This window comes from Pogoniulus pusillus, chromosome 2, assembly GCF_015220805.1.
Source record: "Pogoniulus pusillus isolate bPogPus1 chromosome 2, bPogPus1.pri, whole genome shotgun sequence".
Taxonomy (NCBI): Eukaryota; Metazoa; Chordata; class Aves; order Piciformes; family Lybiidae; genus Pogoniulus; species Pogoniulus pusillus.
Genome location: NC_087265.1, coordinates 33,804,107 through 33,821,460, shown reverse-complemented (window position 1 = coordinate 33,821,460; position 17,354 = coordinate 33,804,107). Strand labels below are relative to the sequence as shown.

The window sequence follows — 17,354 nt, the reverse complement described above, 5'->3', positions numbered from 1 at the left end:
TCCTGCTATGGCGAGCAAGAAGGCTTTCTGAGCCTTTTCCTCCTAAATTCAGGACAACACTTTTACTAGAAATCTTTCCTCCTGCTCTTCCAATGCAGGTTGTTAGGGACTCTTCAGACTGTTTCTTCAGTCCAAGGTGAGATTCAGCCTTGGACTTCAGGGCAGGTTTTCCAGGCTTCTGCTGAGATCTGTGCCTCTTTCCTGATTAGCTTCCTTCCAGATGTGTTTTCTTTGCTCTTCCAGCCATGGTCTTGCCAAAGGGCTTTGCTGTTTCTCTGCCATGCACATATTCAACTACTGAAACAAGCTCCCCCTTTCTTTCTGCAGGTTCCCATGCAGATAGTTCCTAAGCAGGGACTGTTTGGTTTCAGTCACAAGGAAAAACAGTCACTAATCCTCAAAATGCAGCATGTGCTCTTGTTCCTACATGCACATACTTGCATTTGGTTGTCTTGGGAAATACATGTTGTTCTGTGAAACCCAGCTTCCCATGCTTTCCAGATTGCTCTGCATCGTTTCTGTCTGTCAAGCTTCTTACACTGCACCCAATCAATATGACATCTGAGCCTCACTTGCTGGTGAAGGGAAATCATAGTAAATATTTTGTAGACTGTGCAAAATGAGTTGGCGGTCTCAGTTCAGTTGCTTTGAGGCAGGTGTTTGCATACATTCCCTACGACCACTCTCAGATTTGGCACCTGATATTCTGCTTCCTGATAGGCACTGCATCAGGATTTGGGGCTGGATCTCCTGCAATCTCCTCAGTGAGACTCCCAGCCTCTATAGCAAGGTGATGCTCATGTCTCAGAGAAACCTGCAACCCCATGGGCTCCCTGTCCCCAAGGAGGTCATCTGTGAGCAGAGTGCTGTGGTTGGATCAGGACATGTAGCAATGTTGCTGCCCACTTGCTGGCTATGGTGGGAATTAGGTCTGGGCCTTTCAATACTTGAAGGGGGCCTCTAAGAAAAGCCTAGCAGGGTCTGTTGTGACAGGACAAGGGTAATGATTTTAAACCAAGAGATGAGAGACTCAGACTAAATAGAGGGAAGACATTTTTCACAATGAGTGTGGTGAAACACTGGCACAGGTTGCCTGGAGGGGTAGTAGAAGCCCCATCCCCAGAAAATGTTCAGGGCTGGGTTGGACAGGGCTCTGAGCAACCTGACCTAGTTGAAGATGTCCCTACTCATCGATTTTATGATGTCAAGCACCTTCAAGTACCCTTATGGCTAACTTTGTGACTGGGTGTAAATGCTGGTTATGTTTTCATTTGAGGGCCGTGCCAATAGCTGTTGATATCACCAAGAGTCTTTCTGTTGACCTCAATGAGCACTGCAACTATTTCTATACAGGTGTGTCTTATTCTGTTTGTTTTCACAAGGAGGAGGACAATAGTGGGGAGTCAGGACTGAGTTCAGCATAGTTAGGTAGGTTCTTTTTCTGCAAATAAATGCAACATCCTCTTCCTTCAACTAGTTTTGCAGAGCTCAATTCTGTTTTTCCAGGCAGTCCTCTACCCAAGACATACTACTTTTTCTTTGTGTTGCGCTCACAGCAGCACCTCTACCTTTCCAAGCTTCAGGAAGGGTTAAGCAGCCAGCTCCATCGTAACCAGCACCACAGAGTTTCTAAATGGAGATGTTGTCTACAACTACCTGAAGGGACATTGTAGCCAGGTGGGGGGTGGCCTCTTCTCCCAGGTAACCAGCAACAGAACAAGGGGACACAGTCTCAAGTTGTGCCAGGGAAGGTGTAGGCTGGATGTTAGGAGGAAGTTCTTCCCAGAGAGAGTGATTGGCATTGGAATGGGCTGCCCAGGGAGGTGGTGGAGGCACTGTCCCTGGGGGTGTTCAAGAAAAGCCTGGATGAGGCACTTAGTGCCATGGTCTGGTTGATTGGATAGGGCTGGGGGATAGGTTGGACTGGATGATCTTGGAGGTCTCTTCCAACCTGGTTGATTCTATGATCTGATTCTATGCAGATGCATCCATCAGCCTCAGTATTACCTCCAGCTACCCCTGGGTCTGACAGGCTTTGTGGCAGTCCATACTGTCTTTCAGCACACATGCATGCTGACTGCAGACATTCACACACTCAGAAGTATTTCTCCATGAAATAGATGTTTTAGGAAATATCTGAGGAGGAAAAGTTTTAGAATAAAAAAAAGTGATGCTGTGAACTGCCCATTTGTGAAATGTGGTGGAAAGTAGCCTCATCCACGACACAGGCTAGCTGGCACAAAAAAAACCCAACAAAATCTATAGAAGATTGTGAACTTGATTTCTATCCTGCTTCAAAAGCACTTCTACTGTTTGAAGTGCTTTCTTATAAAAGCTATTGCCTGCTCAGTAAGGCTTCAAATAGAGCTCATGGAGATTTAGGGGACCTCTGCTGTACTGCAGAGCAGCCACTGAGGTCTTGCTGGGAACCACACTGCTACAGAAAAAGCAAGTGAGCCGAAAGCCAGAGAAGAGAGCTCATTCTTTGGCAAAGAAGGTGGGTTAGGGCTTCAGTGAAATCAAGGGGAGTCTCTGTGGCTGCTGCAAGGCAAGGGGCTCCACTGCCATGGTGGTGAGCAGCTGGGCGACAGCAGCTGTGGCACTCCACTCCTGTGGGAGCAGAAGGGAACATGTACTGAAACATTCTAGTTAGTTTTGCATCGCCAACCTCAGCTAACAGTAGCTTTGTACCTTCTCCTTAGTGTTCTTTCTTGCTTTGTTATTAATTCTGATCTGCGTGAGGGATCTTCCCTCTTACCCCATGGCATCTCCGAATGCTCAGCAAAGGAGAACACTGGAAAGACTTTGGGAAATCCAAGATCAGAGCAAGTGATCCATATGCTTGCTGACTCCTTCACAAACCCAGCATATTCTGATAAGGCACACCTTCCCTTTAGAGAAATCCTGCTGATTCTCCATGGTTATACCTTTATTAATCCATGTGCCTTCCCTTTTAAAATGCAAAATTCAAGAACAGGTTCTAAGGCAGCTTACAATCATAGAATCAACCAGGTTGGAAGAGACCTCCAAGATCACCCAGTCCAACCTAGCACACAGCCCTAGCCAGTCAACTAGACCATGGCACTGAGTGCCTCATCCAGGCTTTTCTTGAACACTCCCAGGGATGGTGACTCCACCACCTCCCTGGGCAGCCTATTCCAATGCCAATCACTCTCTCTGGCAAGAACTTCCTCCTAACATCCAGCCTATACTTTGCCTGGCACAACTTGAGATGTGTCCCCTTGTTCTACTGCTGGTTGCCTGGGAGAAGAGCCCAACCTCACCTGGCTACAACCTCCCTTGAGGTAGTTGTAGACAGCAATGAGGTCCCCTCTGAGCCTCCTCTTCTCCAGGCTAAACAACCCCAGCTTAAGATGGCAGGTTGCAACCTTGACTGGTAGCTCAATTATTGCTACATTAATTTCCTTTAGAAGGCATAGGTGACTTTGCTAATGAGAAGTAATTATTCCATTGACCTGATTATCATGATTATTGTTTGGTTTGTCCATCTAACCTCTTCAAACACTTCACACACGAGCGTTCTACCTCAGATTGTCCCCCATCAAGACCATGGTTGTGGGAAAAGTTCCCCCTGCTCCAACTACTCTCTTTTCCTACCACAGTAGCATGCTTTAGAAGTTATGTCCGTGCCTAAATCCTATTGACTGCAGTGTTTTTTTGGAAGCTATATTTAGACAAACTGTTTTGAAAGCACTGGCTCCATTAGGAACGCATGCTAGACATTCTCTCCCAGACTTCTTTCAGTGTTTTCCTTTCTGTACCAATTATGTCCGGATCCAGAGTTAATCTGTGAAATGCAGGAGCAGCTGTAGAAGGCAGACTGAAGGCTCACCCTCTTTGAGCACGATCTCTGACACTGGGTGGTAATAGATGCTTAATGGAAGGCACATGGAAACAGGCAAACCCTCCTAGCAAGCTGCAGCTTAATAGCTTACTGCACTAGAAGTTTTCCCTCTACTTCTATATTTCCTGAATGTTTTTGCTCAGCTTACCTTCCATCATTTTGGGTCACTGTTTCTAGAACCTGCTCACTTTTCTAGCTTTCACAACTGCCTAGGTAGTGAAGTCCACAATTCACAGGCAAAAGAGTTCTAGTTTGGTTTTTTAATCTATATATTAAGAATGTGCATCAGACAGTGCTCTTGTACTGTTACAGGGAGTGACAATGTGTTCACCACCACCACCACCCACCTCCTGGTTGGATGGAAAAGGTGATGGAGATCCAGAAGTCACCTCTTTTCAGGCAGAGAAGTAACTGGCCTGTCATACGCTGTGGCTTAAGGAGATGGATTTCTCAAGCTGCTTCTTGGCAATGCCTTATGATCTGTTCATCCCTTTGCTCACTGTTTGGGAATGAACTGATGTTTTTGTCAATTTGGATTAACTCTTTCCTGAATGGTAATAAATGCTGAGGGGACTGTGATGAAGTCTGTTTGATTTTGTGCTGCTGGTTATTTATCAGCCCCTGGTAGTCTGTTTTATTGTTGTGTCCTTCAGTTTTTCTGCAGCTCTTCAGAGGCAGGGCTCGTTTTTGCTACTCTAAGTCATTAAAAAAAAACAAACCTTTATCCTCTGCAAATCATCCTTGCAGCCATTTTCCAGATTCCTTAGGCTCTGAGAACAACTCCTATCAGAGTCCAAATTGCTGTGGGGTTCTACTGGGATTCGCTCCACTGTGAAAAATAACCATTTATTCCTACCTGTGCCTTCCTATTTTCTACTAGTTTTGAATTCACTTGAGAACCTTTCTTCTAATCCCAGGAGAGATTAATTTCCTAGGACCCTGTGGTGAGGGAGCTTTTGAGAAACCAGAGTACATGGTATCAGCTAAATTGCCCCTACTTATGTATGCATTGATGCCCACAAAGAATACCCCAGGAGGCATGACTCCAGTTACCAAAAGCATGTTCTTTTCATCCTAGTTTTCTAATTATCTATAATGCTATTACAGAGCCTCCACTGCTTTGCACAGCATTAAACTCTGTGATAAGTAGCTCAATTAATTCCCTTCTGTATTTTTGTTGTTGTTGTGTTGTTGTTGTTGTTTTTAATGGGTTTATTTTTTAGCTGCTCTCTTTTTTTGAAAGGCTGAGAGCCCTGGCTTATCCTGGGTTATCCTCCCTCATCTGCACCAGTATGCACTGGTGCCGAGAAGAAGTAACAACTGGATGTGAAACTATGCTTTCTACAACAGTGAGGGAGCACATTTGATCACAGGATGTTAGGGGTTGGAAGGGACCCAAGGAGATCATTGAGTCCAACCTCCTTGCCAGAGCAGGACAATACTATCTAACACAGGTCACAGAGGAACACATCCAGACAGGCCTTGAAAGTCTCCAGAGAAGGAGACTCCACAACCTCTCTCACCTATTCCAGTGCTCTGTGACCCTTGCAGTAAAGAATTTCCCCCTTGTGTTGAGGTGGAACCTCTTGTGCTGAAATTTACACCCATTGCTCCTTGTCCTATCCCAGGGAGCAAGTGAGCAGAGCCTGTCCCCCCCCCCCAACTCCTGGCCAGCCCTCAGATATTGATAAACATTTATCAAATCCCCTCTAAGTCTTCTTTTCTCCAGACTAAAAAGCCCCAGGTCCCTCAGCCTCCCCTCAGTAGCCATGCCCTCCTGTCCCCTAATCATCCTCATAGCCCTCTGCTGGACCCTTTCCAGGAGGTCCCTGTCCCTCTTAAACTGGGATGCCCCAAGAACACTCAAGGAATCATCTGTGGTTTATGTGCATCATGTAAAACAAGTGCTTGGGACATATTTCACAGTTTTTCTCTTATTTTGGATTGAGGGATGAGGATTAAAACCGTGACTATTAGCCCCTCAGTGTGTCTGATGCTGCCAAATAATTTTGATTTTTAGGGCCACTGACTAGCTTGCTGTAACAGGTAAAGACAGACTTACATAATTAGTCCTTCTCCTTCCCAGAAGTGCAATCAAGTTTATTCCACCACAATCAAACCCATCTTAGCACACAGAGACAGTCTCAGAACTTCATGTGCTGCAGAAATGCAGAAATTTATCTCAGGATCCTTCGGGGTCCTGCAACTCAAATGCCTTTCCTGTCAGTAATGGATTTACATGAGTACACTCTGTGGCCTTGCTTTGTAGACAAAAAAAGGAATGGCTCTGTTTAAAAGGCAATTTGTTTTTTTTCCTGAAGTGGTGTAGAAACACTGTAAAGGTGGACAAATTAGCTCAGTTGCAGAGAAGCAGAGTTCTCCTTCAGTCTAAAAATGGCAGGCTGGGAGACATTTTGCTTTGCAGTATTTTCAACTTCTCTTTGAAGCCACGTTTTGGGTTTTTTTCACTCCCTCCTTGTCCCTATTGCCTTTTTCCCTCCTTCCCCTCCTTCCCCTCCTTCCCCTCCTTCCCCTCCTTCCCCTCCTTCCCCTCCTTCCCCTCCTTCCCCTCCTTCCCCTCCTTCCCCTCCTTCCCCTCCTTCCCCTCCTTCCCCTCCTTCCCCTCCTTCCCCTCCTTCCCCTCCTTCCCCTCCTTCCCCTCCTTCCCCTCCTTCCCCTCCTTCCCCTCCTTCCCCTCCTTCCCCTCCTTCCCCTCCTTCCCCTCCTTCCCCTCCTTCCCCTCCTTCCCCTCCTTCCCCTCCTTCCCCTCCTTCCCCTCCTTCCCCTCCTTCCCCTCCTTCCCCTCCTTCCCCTCCTTCCCCTCCTTCCCCTCCTTCCCCTCCTTCCCCTCCTTCCCCTCCTTCCCCTCCTTCCCCTCCTTCCCCTCCTTCCCCTCCTTCCTTTTTATTTTCTTCCCCTTCCCCCCACCCCCCTCATGGAGGATGCTTTATGGTTTCAGGAGAGATACCACCAAGGGCTAGCCCAGTGTGGAATTACTGCAATCCTGAACCACTCCATTAGTGTTCCCAGGGCTGGCTTCAATTGACAAGAGGTTCTGCAGCCAACCCCCTTGGACTGCACATGTGTTTATTTAAATGTCAGTGGCCCACACAAGCTGAATACCTATTAGCTAGAGCATGCATAAAATTCAAAGCATAGCTACAGTTCGTATTTATTGTTCAAAGTACAGATCCCTTTATTGTTGTCGTTTCAGTACCCTTGTATTTATGGTATAATTCAGTCAGCTCTGAGAAGTTAACTAGCACTTTGCAGTGCTTCTTTACTGTGAGGGTATAATATCTGTCTATAATAAATATATAGGTAAGGGATTCAAGAAACAAAATAAACCAGCAACAGCATATTGCATGTGAAAACTTTACTAAGCAAATAAAACATTTCCTGCCAGAGCTGCAGAAAGAAACCTCAGCAAGCTGGTATCATCTGAAGTCAGTTAATGAGCAGTAGATGTGTACTTCCACTCTTAACTTTCTTAATTCTCTTTTGTCTTTCCTAGCATCTCTGTACCACACTCTTTTTAATGCTCCCATGTAGGCTGGAAATGAATTGGTAAAGGTTGCAGGAAGGCTTTTTGTTTGTTTGCCTGGGGGGTTGTTGTTGTCATTTGGTTGATTTTGTTGGTTTGGTTTAGGGTGTTTGTTTGGGGTTTTTTTTTGTTAGTGTAGCTTTTGTTTGCTTTGGGTTTTGTTTGTTTTGTTTCAGTTTTTTTTTGTAAGGGCTGCTGGAGGTTCAGGATTTTAGGTTATCTGGGCTAGGGATAAATGCAGTCTTTTAATACTTAGACCTATGCAGGAATGATACTAGGAGCATCAATACCTGCAGAGCTGTGCTAGCAGATCTGCTCAGCCATGTCAGGACAAAATTGTCATGGCCAACGTGATGGTTTGGGTGTTACCTGCCTCCACACACTTGAGAAAATCACTCAGCCTAGACGCAGCCGCTGCAAATTTGTAGAATGAAGCTTTATATTTACAGCTTAGCACAATATACAGACAGATATTTACAATATATACAGCTACAGGCAGAAACATGCAAGTTAAAAAGTAATACAGAAACACAACAGTCCTCCCAGAAACCTGAGTCCCCAGAAGGGGCTCTTAACTGCCCTTCCACCTTCCTCCCACCCCTCTACCTTACCTCATCCTTTGCCTTACATTCAAGGTGAGTTTGGAGGGTCGGTCAGGGGGCTTAGGAAGTAGAAGGATTAGTCACACAGTTGGCAGGTTAGAGAGAAAAAGTGCAGCCCCAAAGACAGAGAGCAAACAATTCTTTTATCTATGTTTATGTTCTTGTTCTTATACACCTCAGCAAGCCTATGAGTGAAGTAGACATCACCATTGTTTCCTTTTCACAGCCTGTAATCTAATTCTTCTCATCAAAATATCCCAGCTAGGCTCAAACTAGCATAACCAGGGAACTTGTAGTGGTCCTGGGAATTAAGTGAGAAGCTGTGACAAAAGCCTATGTTTTTGGCATAACCATTCCCTCAAAATGTGAAGAGTTAAACCAGCTTAGAGAAATTAAGGTGTTGTATCTCTTCTGAAGGCAGGAAGAATGCAGAGAGAAAAGTTTTTACACTTGATAGTCTAGAAACCTGCCTCATTCCAATTCTAACAGTTGGCTTGTTAAGGAAGCATCCAGCAAAAATAAAGATACTTTCTGCTAAAAGTAAAGCTATATCAAGTTGATTTTAAATTCCACTGGCAACATTCACATATGATCTTTCTTAGTTTGGAGTGATGATAATGCTTGTGTTTGATTTGGGAGAATATCAGCTTAATTAAAGGGGAAAAAAAAGAACTTTATATTTGGCTGAGATTGTTCTGCTGACATTAATGTGAGTTACTCCAAGCAGGATTTTGGGCTCAAGTCCAGGAAAGCAAAAATGCTTCTTTAAACTCAGCTGTAAGACTGCCATTCTATAACGGGGGGGGGGGGGCGTCCTGCTAGCTCATTAAAACATGCAGAAGCAGGGATGTATCAGGAGGAAGGATCATTTTTGCTTGAGGTTGCCAGTTTGAAACCTGTCCAGGCTGGCAGCCGTGGAAAGCTGCAAACCTCCAGTGGTCATTCTGTAACTGATGTGAAATAAGTTGGTGGTCTCATTCCAGTTGTTGGCAGTCAGGTGTGTGCATCACAGAAACCACCACTTCACTTGGCATCCTCACCGAAAGCTGGAGCAGACAGGCCAGCGATTCAGTCAACAGAGAAGGGCACTGAACAGCCCTGCAATTTTAGGATTAAGTCTTCAAGGCTGCTGTTGAGACGAGCTGGCAAGAGAGCCAGAAGGAGCTTCCTTTGCCCTGTAAGGGGGTGCTGCTCGTACGAAGGAAATCTAATACTCAACTCTGTTGGCTTTGCATCATGGTTAATTGTATGATTCTATGCACCAGCACTGCCTTCACCATTTGGAAAATTAATTCTGATGGGTAAGTTGCCTTGCAACAAGATGTATGCTAAAAGAACTTCAAGCAGGTACTCTGCCAAAGGGGTACAGCTGTCCCTTGTGCACTGTACGGTTGTGTATTGAAAGACTAATGATGCCCATGATTTTAAAGTGGTTTCCAGATCTGACTGTATAGTATCTGTATGAGGAAGAACTTCAGGCTAGATCTTTGTACCTTGAATTTTGAGAAGAATTTCTGGACAGTCAGGCTATTGGGGAACAGGGCTCTCAGTCAATAAGGCATTCAAAGCAATGGATGCTGCTGGAAATTCCGCTCTGAAATACATGACAGATCTCCAGAGAACTTCTTCCACGATGGCACAGGAGTCCACCTTCCAAATTTGTCAATCCTGTGGCAAGGTCCACATGATCGTGCATGGTAGAAATGGGTCTGCAATGACTAAGTCATGTCCAAAGTACATTCATGGACCTGCATAGGACAACTCATTCCTCCAATCTGACAACTGCAATTCCTTTACTTTTTCAACCTTGACATTTCATCTTTTGGTTTTGTCATGTTAAGAACACTCATTTCTCATTTATTTTTGCTTGACTGTCTAGTCCCAGCATCTGAGCTTGAAACTCAGTGGTAAATCTGTGACAATCTCTATCAGGAAAAAGAGGATAATGATTATACCCAAGAGTTTTATCAGCCACAGCTGTTACAGTGTTTGTTGGAGAAACTGTTCCTTGAAATATATTATCAAAATAAACAGCCTAGCATCTGTAGCATTTAAGAACTAATCTCCCCTGAAACAGTTGTCTGGATTTACCAAAAGCAAGGTAATGAAAAGTGCTTTGTTGGTGTTGGAGATAAGCAGTGAGGATTTGAGGGGTTTGTAAGAAAGTAGGAAACTAAGCAACATACATCTCCCATTCTTCAGCCAGTCCTCTGTTGCCACATTCTAATAACTCTTCCACGACTACTTGCCTATACAGAATACAAGTTAATGAGTGCTGGCTTTCAATCAGGTAGATTCCTGTGTTCAATTGACTACAGGAGCTGGGGTGAGGGAAACAAAAAGCTCTAATACTTTCTCTCTTCCTGTTGCTTATAGAGAAGCACAGCCCCATTTTGGTCCACTATGCTTCCACTTTGACTTCATTGCCCCTTTTTCTAGTACAAAGCAGAGGCTCTATTATCACAATTGCATTTCTCAGCCAGTTCAGTAGCTTTCCTAGAGGTTATCCATATTAACTTGTGTGATGTTTGAAAAGCTCAGTGCTCATCACAGAGTCTTTAATATCACCAGGTCATCCACTAACCTGATAGCAAGCTCCTGATAAGGATGAATCCATATCTGTATGCCTTGTCTCTTCAGATGTCAGAGCACTGCAGCATGAACAACCTAAACCAAGTCTACTGGAATGATACAGACACATCCCATTGCAACATCATCTCTAGAGCTAGCTACTGCAAACTCTTCCTTTTCCAAAAGGAACAATACACAGTACTTATCATGCAGTGTGGGGATTATCAATCTATATCTCAGTTACTGACATTCCATTACTGGGCTGGTCTACATTGCCTTGCAGCTTTTTGAAACAACTCTTCAGTTTTAGTTTCCACTTCATCCTTTTCAGTCCTTTCCTTGAATTTAGTCATTGTGGGGTTTGTAATTCCTGCTTTTCTTCAGAGTGTGACACCTGCCTTTTTTCTTCCTTTACCTTTTTTCCACACAAAGGGGAAAAAAAAGGGGGGGACCTCCTCATGTTGCCAAGTGATCCTAGGAAGAGAAGTAACTCTCCCTTCTGCCTCTATCTTCTAGACACCTACAAGGAGATTTTGAGGACTGCAGAGGTTTTGAGTGTTCTGACCCCTTGTCATAATACATTCTGAATTTTATTTTTAACACTTATGGCTGAACCCTCACATCTTAGCTTTAGGTTAAACAACAGATTTGCAAACGAATGCTAAGTTCAGAAGTCCTACCCAAATTATTTAACGGTGCCAAACAGGGCCTGAGTACAACTCTTCAGACTTTTGAGACATTCCTTTCATGATTTTGATACCACTTTCTGCCAGCCCATTTGACTGTTGTTATTCTGGACACTTGTACTTTGGCTAGCATGTCTTGATCTGCTGTGATACTTTTTGAGAACTCAGCGAAATTGCTTGTAATGAAAAGAGATTTTTAAGATACAATGACTAAGCAGCAGGTATTAAGGAACAAATTTTACACAGGAGAGATAAGGATGTGGGCATTTCCCCCCCCTTTAGATGGCTCTGCATAAAGGGCTGAACCAGTACTATAGGATCTGTAGATGATGAGTTCCGTTTCAGCACAAGACCTCTACATCCACAAACAGCCTTTCACTGTGAGCTCCAGACTTTAACTCCCCAAAAGTTTCTGCTTTATGTGAACACATCCAGGTATATTCAGCAAGAATGGCTCTTGTCTTTGACATATTTTATTCTGATGCTGTACTCTGCTTTCTGACTGTATCCAGTTGACTCTTCTCTTTTTATTCTTCTTGTGCCTGTCTTTTTGCTCCTTTTTTTATTGGACACAGAATAGGAAGATTTGATCTGAAAAAGCTGATACACCATGGTGATTGCTCCCTTACAAGTAGATACAGAAAATTTGAGATTTTATAGTATTTTCTAGTAGGTTCAGGTGACTGAGATCTTGCCAAATGCAAAACACAGCTGACCAATAATATCTTTTACTAGATAAGTGTTACCCATATGACAGGAGATTAAATAACCCTTAGGAAAATAAAACAAAAAAGAAACTGGGCGTTTGAAAGGTTTGTGCAGTTCCACTCCCACCATGATCTATCAGTGCTCCTTTTAGTCTTAATTGCTTAAAACTGAAATCATCTTTTCTTTTGTTCAAAAAACTCAGTCTGACAAAACATGATTTATTCCCAAGCAGCTCCAAGCTCCTGCCTCTGAGCACTGTTGATGTACTTTGTATCCAGGCTTGGTTTCCATGTTCATAAAGTAAGCCTCCTGCTTAATGGGGCTTTGACTGAAGTGAGCTCATCAGCACTGATGTCAAGTGGCCATCTCCAACCAGTGGACAGAACTGAACAGTGAGAATGTCAACATGTGGTGGTACAGAAGACAGCAGAGAGTCTTTGTTTACTGATCTTGTACAGCTGTGACAGATATTTGAGCAGCCATTTGCTTTTAATAGAAGAGAGCTATAGTAGGCAGAAATTGTCAGCAATTTTATTAGTTTGCCACAGCTTAAAGATTTTCTCCTTCTGTGCAATCACAAAGTGCCTGGTGATGGGGGTTTTTTTGTGTGTGTGGGGTGGGTTTGATGCTGTATTGCTTCTCTTGTATGTGCAGATCCTCCAGAAATGGGCAAGAAATCATAGTGCTTTCACCTTCGTCTTGTTCTTAGGAAGGGAAACAATAATATTCCAATTTTACAAATGCAGGACCAAGGCTCTTCAGGAAAAAAGGCCAGATCTAATAATGTAGTTAGCTTTCCTTCAATAACATAAGCTCAAAGATGCTCCTCCAAAAGCTACAGGAAGTTGCTACCTTATAATGAAGGCAGCTATTTAGTGCTCCCCAGAGCTTCACTTCTGGATTGACAAGCCCCAAAACATCTTGGTTCTATGCTGCTGATCCCGTCAACACCAGTCTAAACTCTGATGACATTCCAGAACAGTGACAGAGCACTGGAAAATGCTGCCCAGAGTGGTTATGGAGTCTTCCTCTCTGGAGATACTCAAACCCCACCTGGATCTGATCCTGTATATCCTGCTTCTAGGTGACTTGCTTTAGCATGGGGATGGACTTAAATATCTTCAGAGGTCTCTTCCAACTCCTACTATTCTGTGACTGTATGTGTGATTCTGCAAAATAAAGGATTTCTCAACCCTCTCTCTACAACCTAGCAGCTAAGGAGTTTAACATCTTGGTTGCTTTCTCGTCTTGTGCATCCTGCACATCACTCTGCTCAGTGATCTACCTTCACAGCAGGAGGGTGTTATCCTGTGCCATTGTGATCACAGTCCTCTAGTGAGGAATAATGTGCTAAGGAGAAGATGGGAGTGAACTTGGATCCCCCCTTTTGTGGGTTCATGCTCTGAACATTTGGAAATGCTTCAAGCTCTAGGTATGTCTGAAAAAATACAGTGCCTCTCATTCAGTGTTTGAATGAAAGAGTGAGATGTAGGTCTCAAGTGAACGGCAGAACCTCCCTGCAGGCCTTAGTGACAAGATGTATTTAAGATCTGCTCCTATGCTCAGCATTCCCCATAGACCAGCTATAGTCAGCTGTACAGAGAACATGCTAAATTCAGGCCATTTGCCATGCTGGTTGTTATGGATCCCATTCTGCCACATCCTTTGCCTGTGAATCCATTTGTGCAGTTCCAGAGAGTCCCGGCTCTAAGAGCCCTGGGTTCCTTTCCAGGGGGCTGTAATTGTTGGCTTGCCTTTTTATTCAAGCTTTGTCCCAAAGCAGGTTTGATCTGTGAAAGGAAAGGCTCCAAGTACAAGCTCTGCCAGCTGCTACTTGTCTGTAAAATCTGAAAGTTGCTTCTCCTTAAAGGCAGTAGCTGCTCCTGAAGCCAGGCATTTTTATTTGCATGAGAAAGCTGTAACAGACTGTAAGGCAGTCTGTGATCTTATTTTGAAAGAAAAAGGATAAAAATAAGTTTAATTGTGTCCTTGCTCTGCCTCAGTTCAGCGGCTAGCCATTCTCTTTTGTGCTCCCCACAGTTTGGGAGAGCTGGTTGACACTTATTTAGGTTGGCACAAACTAAATATAACCAAGTGTGCGTGAAAGAGCGTGCACTGGGTCACAGCTTCAAGAGCAGCAGACAGAAGCATTCCACCTTTCATTGCAGAGCAAGGGACTTACGGGCAAAATGCAGCTATTCCGAGGCAGCTCAATGAAACACACATAACCTGAACAAAAAGTAAGTATTCCATTCAACTCGTGAATGCTTGTGAAATTTATTTTTTGCCAGCTTTTACAGTCCACAGCCTTCTCATTCAGTCTTGAATAATAGCTTTGAATTGAGCTGTAAAAGCTTCCAAAGCTTGAAGTCTTTTGACAAGTTAATTTAGCTGTATGGTAAAAAGTTTTTCCCCCAGATAGAATAAAGCCATCATATCATGAATGTAGTAGTCATCCAAGGGAAAGAAAACACCATTAGGATTAGAAATGATGGGCTTTATGGAGATAGTTTGTGGTTTAGTGTAATCTACTATCAATATTTCAGTAGAAAAATATTCTACTCATCATTCAGCTGAAAGTCAATATCTTCACTTAAAACCAACACCCAGGGGCCAGGCTGCATATATTCTTTTATAGAAAAAGTAACTTGTTGATTTTTGTCAGGTTTTTTCCCTTGTATTTATTTAGATGGTAATTGTTTTTCACCCTGTATCATCCAGGATGTTTTTTTCCCCTTTGCTTTTCTTTCTCTCTCTCTCTTTTCTTTTTTTTCTTTTCCTAGTTGAAAGAAGCAGAATAGGAAAAAAAAAAGCCCACAGTATTTTTCTCTAACGTTCCCACTACAGACAACAGACACTTTTCTTCCAGCAACTGCCATGGATGAAAATTCAAGGAAATAAATAAGGGTTTTCTTTTTTTGGAGAAAAAAAGAAATTAAGAATCAGAAAACAATCAGTGGTAAACTAAATGTCTCCAACAATTGTAACCTCAGCTTCACAAAGACTCCATATTAATTTTAGACTTGCTTCTTGTTTATTTCTAAGTTTAAGCTTTAGTGTACTAATAAAGTTGACTGAACCAAGGAAACAGTTGAAGAGGAAAAGAGATTTCTTTCGTTCTCTTAAGCTTTCAATTGAATCAAGAGGGATTGTGTCCAAAGGGCAACAAAGCTGGTGAAGGGTCTAGAATGCAAAACTTATGAGGAGCAGCTGAGGGAGCTGGGGTTGTTTAACCTAGAGAAGAGGACGCTGAGGGAAGACCTTAATGCTCTCTACAACTACCTGAAAGGAGGTTGTAGCAAGGTGGGGGTTGGACCTTTCTCCCAAATAACAAATGATAGGACAAGAGGATGTAGCCTCAAGCTGTGCCAGAAGAGGTTTAGATTGGACATCAGGAAAAAATTATTCAGGGAAAAGGTTAATGTGCATTTGAACAGGCTTGCCCAGGGAAGTGGTGGAGTTACCATTCCTGGAGTGTAGATGTAGTGCTGAGGGACATAGTTTAGTGGTGGACTTGGCAGTGCTGGGTTAGCGGTTGGTCTTTTCCAAACTAAATGATTCTATGATTCTGTTGATTCTATAACACCATAAGAACTTTGGGATAGTAACTGTAATGGCTGCAGAACATTTGTTCTCTATATAACACAGCTGAGCCCATAGCTGTTATTACTAAATAAATATGGAGTTGATAAAATCCAGCAAAATTGTTCCAGTCATGTTTTAGCAAGGAAACATTTCAAAAGTGTGTTGTACTTAGGGTAAAACGACTGCCATAGCAATCCAATTAGCAGTCTTCATATGCAAGCATTTTCAGTTTCTACTTTTTCAGCTTTTCTACTCCTTAGGCTTACTTGTCAAACAGCAGCAACATTACCTTTCCTTACTGTAGCTCAAAGAAGAAAGCTGTTGCCCCTGCTACCCAGGCTGCAGAAGGCAGCTATTTCCAGATGTAATTTTGGGTGGAACATGGTGGAGCTAAGCTACTTACAGCTCTGTGGCAAACACATGGGTGTGAGTTCCCAGCTGTGTTGCACCAAGCATCCAACAAACCTCGTGCACGGCATGTAAGTGCTGCCAGTTGTGTGGCTCTTTACCATCACTAATTCTTGCACTCGTATTTTATTCAATAGTACTGAAATAGAGACTATAACTGAGCACTGGAACAGGCTGCCCAAATTGCTGAAAGTCTTCTCTGGAGACTTTCACAACCTGCCTGGATGCACTCCTGTGTGAACTACCCTAGGTGATCTTGCTTTGGCAAGGGGGTTGGACTGGATGATCTCTGGAGATCCCTTCCAACCACTAATATTCTGTGATTCTGCAATTAGAGAAAGAGTCTAATATGATGGAAAGACTTTTCAAACTCATATATGTGCTAGTTTGAAGCCAGCTAGAATGTTTAGGTGAGAACTAGATTACAGGCTGTGAAAGGGAAACAATGGTGATGTCTACTTCACTCATAGGCTTGCTGAGAGGTACAAGAGCAAGAATCCAAACACAGATAAAGTAGCTGCCCTGTGTCTGGGCTCTGGGATGCATCTCTCTAACCTCACCTTCTGTCTCTCTGACTAATCTACCTGCTTCCTAACTCCTCTGGCTGACTCTCCATTCTTCCTTGGGGCACAAGGCAATGTCTGGGGTAAGGCAGAGAGGCGTGGGAGGTGGAAGGGTGGTTGGGAGCCCCTCCTGGGGACTCAGGTTTCTGGGAGGGGAGTTGTGTTTCTGTATTACTATTTACCTTGTATATTTCTGTCTATAACTGTATATACTGTAAGTATCTGCTTGTATATTGTGCTAAGCTGTAAATATAAAGCTTCATTCAACTTCCAGAGCCAGCTGAGTCTAGTCTGGGTGATATCTAAAGTGTGGGGGGGTGGGGGAATAACACCCAAACCATCACAATATACTACAGAGAAGTTTGTGCATTGTGATATTTAAATTGAACTTCACTCCCCTTTTTATATTTCTTTTTCCAAGTGTGGGACAGGGACTTGAGTTGGTCCAAGACAACAGCAATAGTTTCTTAGAGGCTGACTCTTAATGCTTCAGAACTTAAGTTTTTCAGTCCTTGAGTGATGGAGATTTGATTAAGTGTTTGGTCTGCAGATAAGCTGGAAAAGCAGCTTTTGCAGACAAATACAGGCTTCTTCAGCCGCAACAGGCACTCCCTTAAGTGGAAGAGAACCACTTTGTTCTCCTTTACAGCTCTTTCATTAAGCCAGACAGAACCGCTCTGCACAGAAGACACATTTTGCAGCACAGCAAAAAGGAGGAGTCTCTCTCTATTATACAAAGGTACAAGAAAGAGTCCTAGGAGAAGTAAAATTCACCAGGAAAAAACAACCAAACATAAAGGTACATCAGTGAAGAAAGCTGGA

General features: G+C 43.4%; 1 long non-coding RNA gene across 1 annotated transcript in view; it reads left to right on the top strand.

Annotated features, from left to right (window-relative positions):
• Positions 1 to 15,064, top strand: part of LOC135184338 (uncharacterized) — a 32,974-nt gene extending 17,910 nt beyond the window's left edge. The window contains exons 2-3 of the long non-coding RNA XR_010305983.1: positions 14,145 to 14,216; positions 14,760 to 15,064. This is a non-coding gene — a long non-coding RNA (uncharacterized LOC135184338). The remainder of the gene's footprint in view (positions 1 to 14,144; positions 14,217 to 14,759) is intronic.
• Positions 15,065 to 17,354: the final 2,290 nt, after the last annotated feature.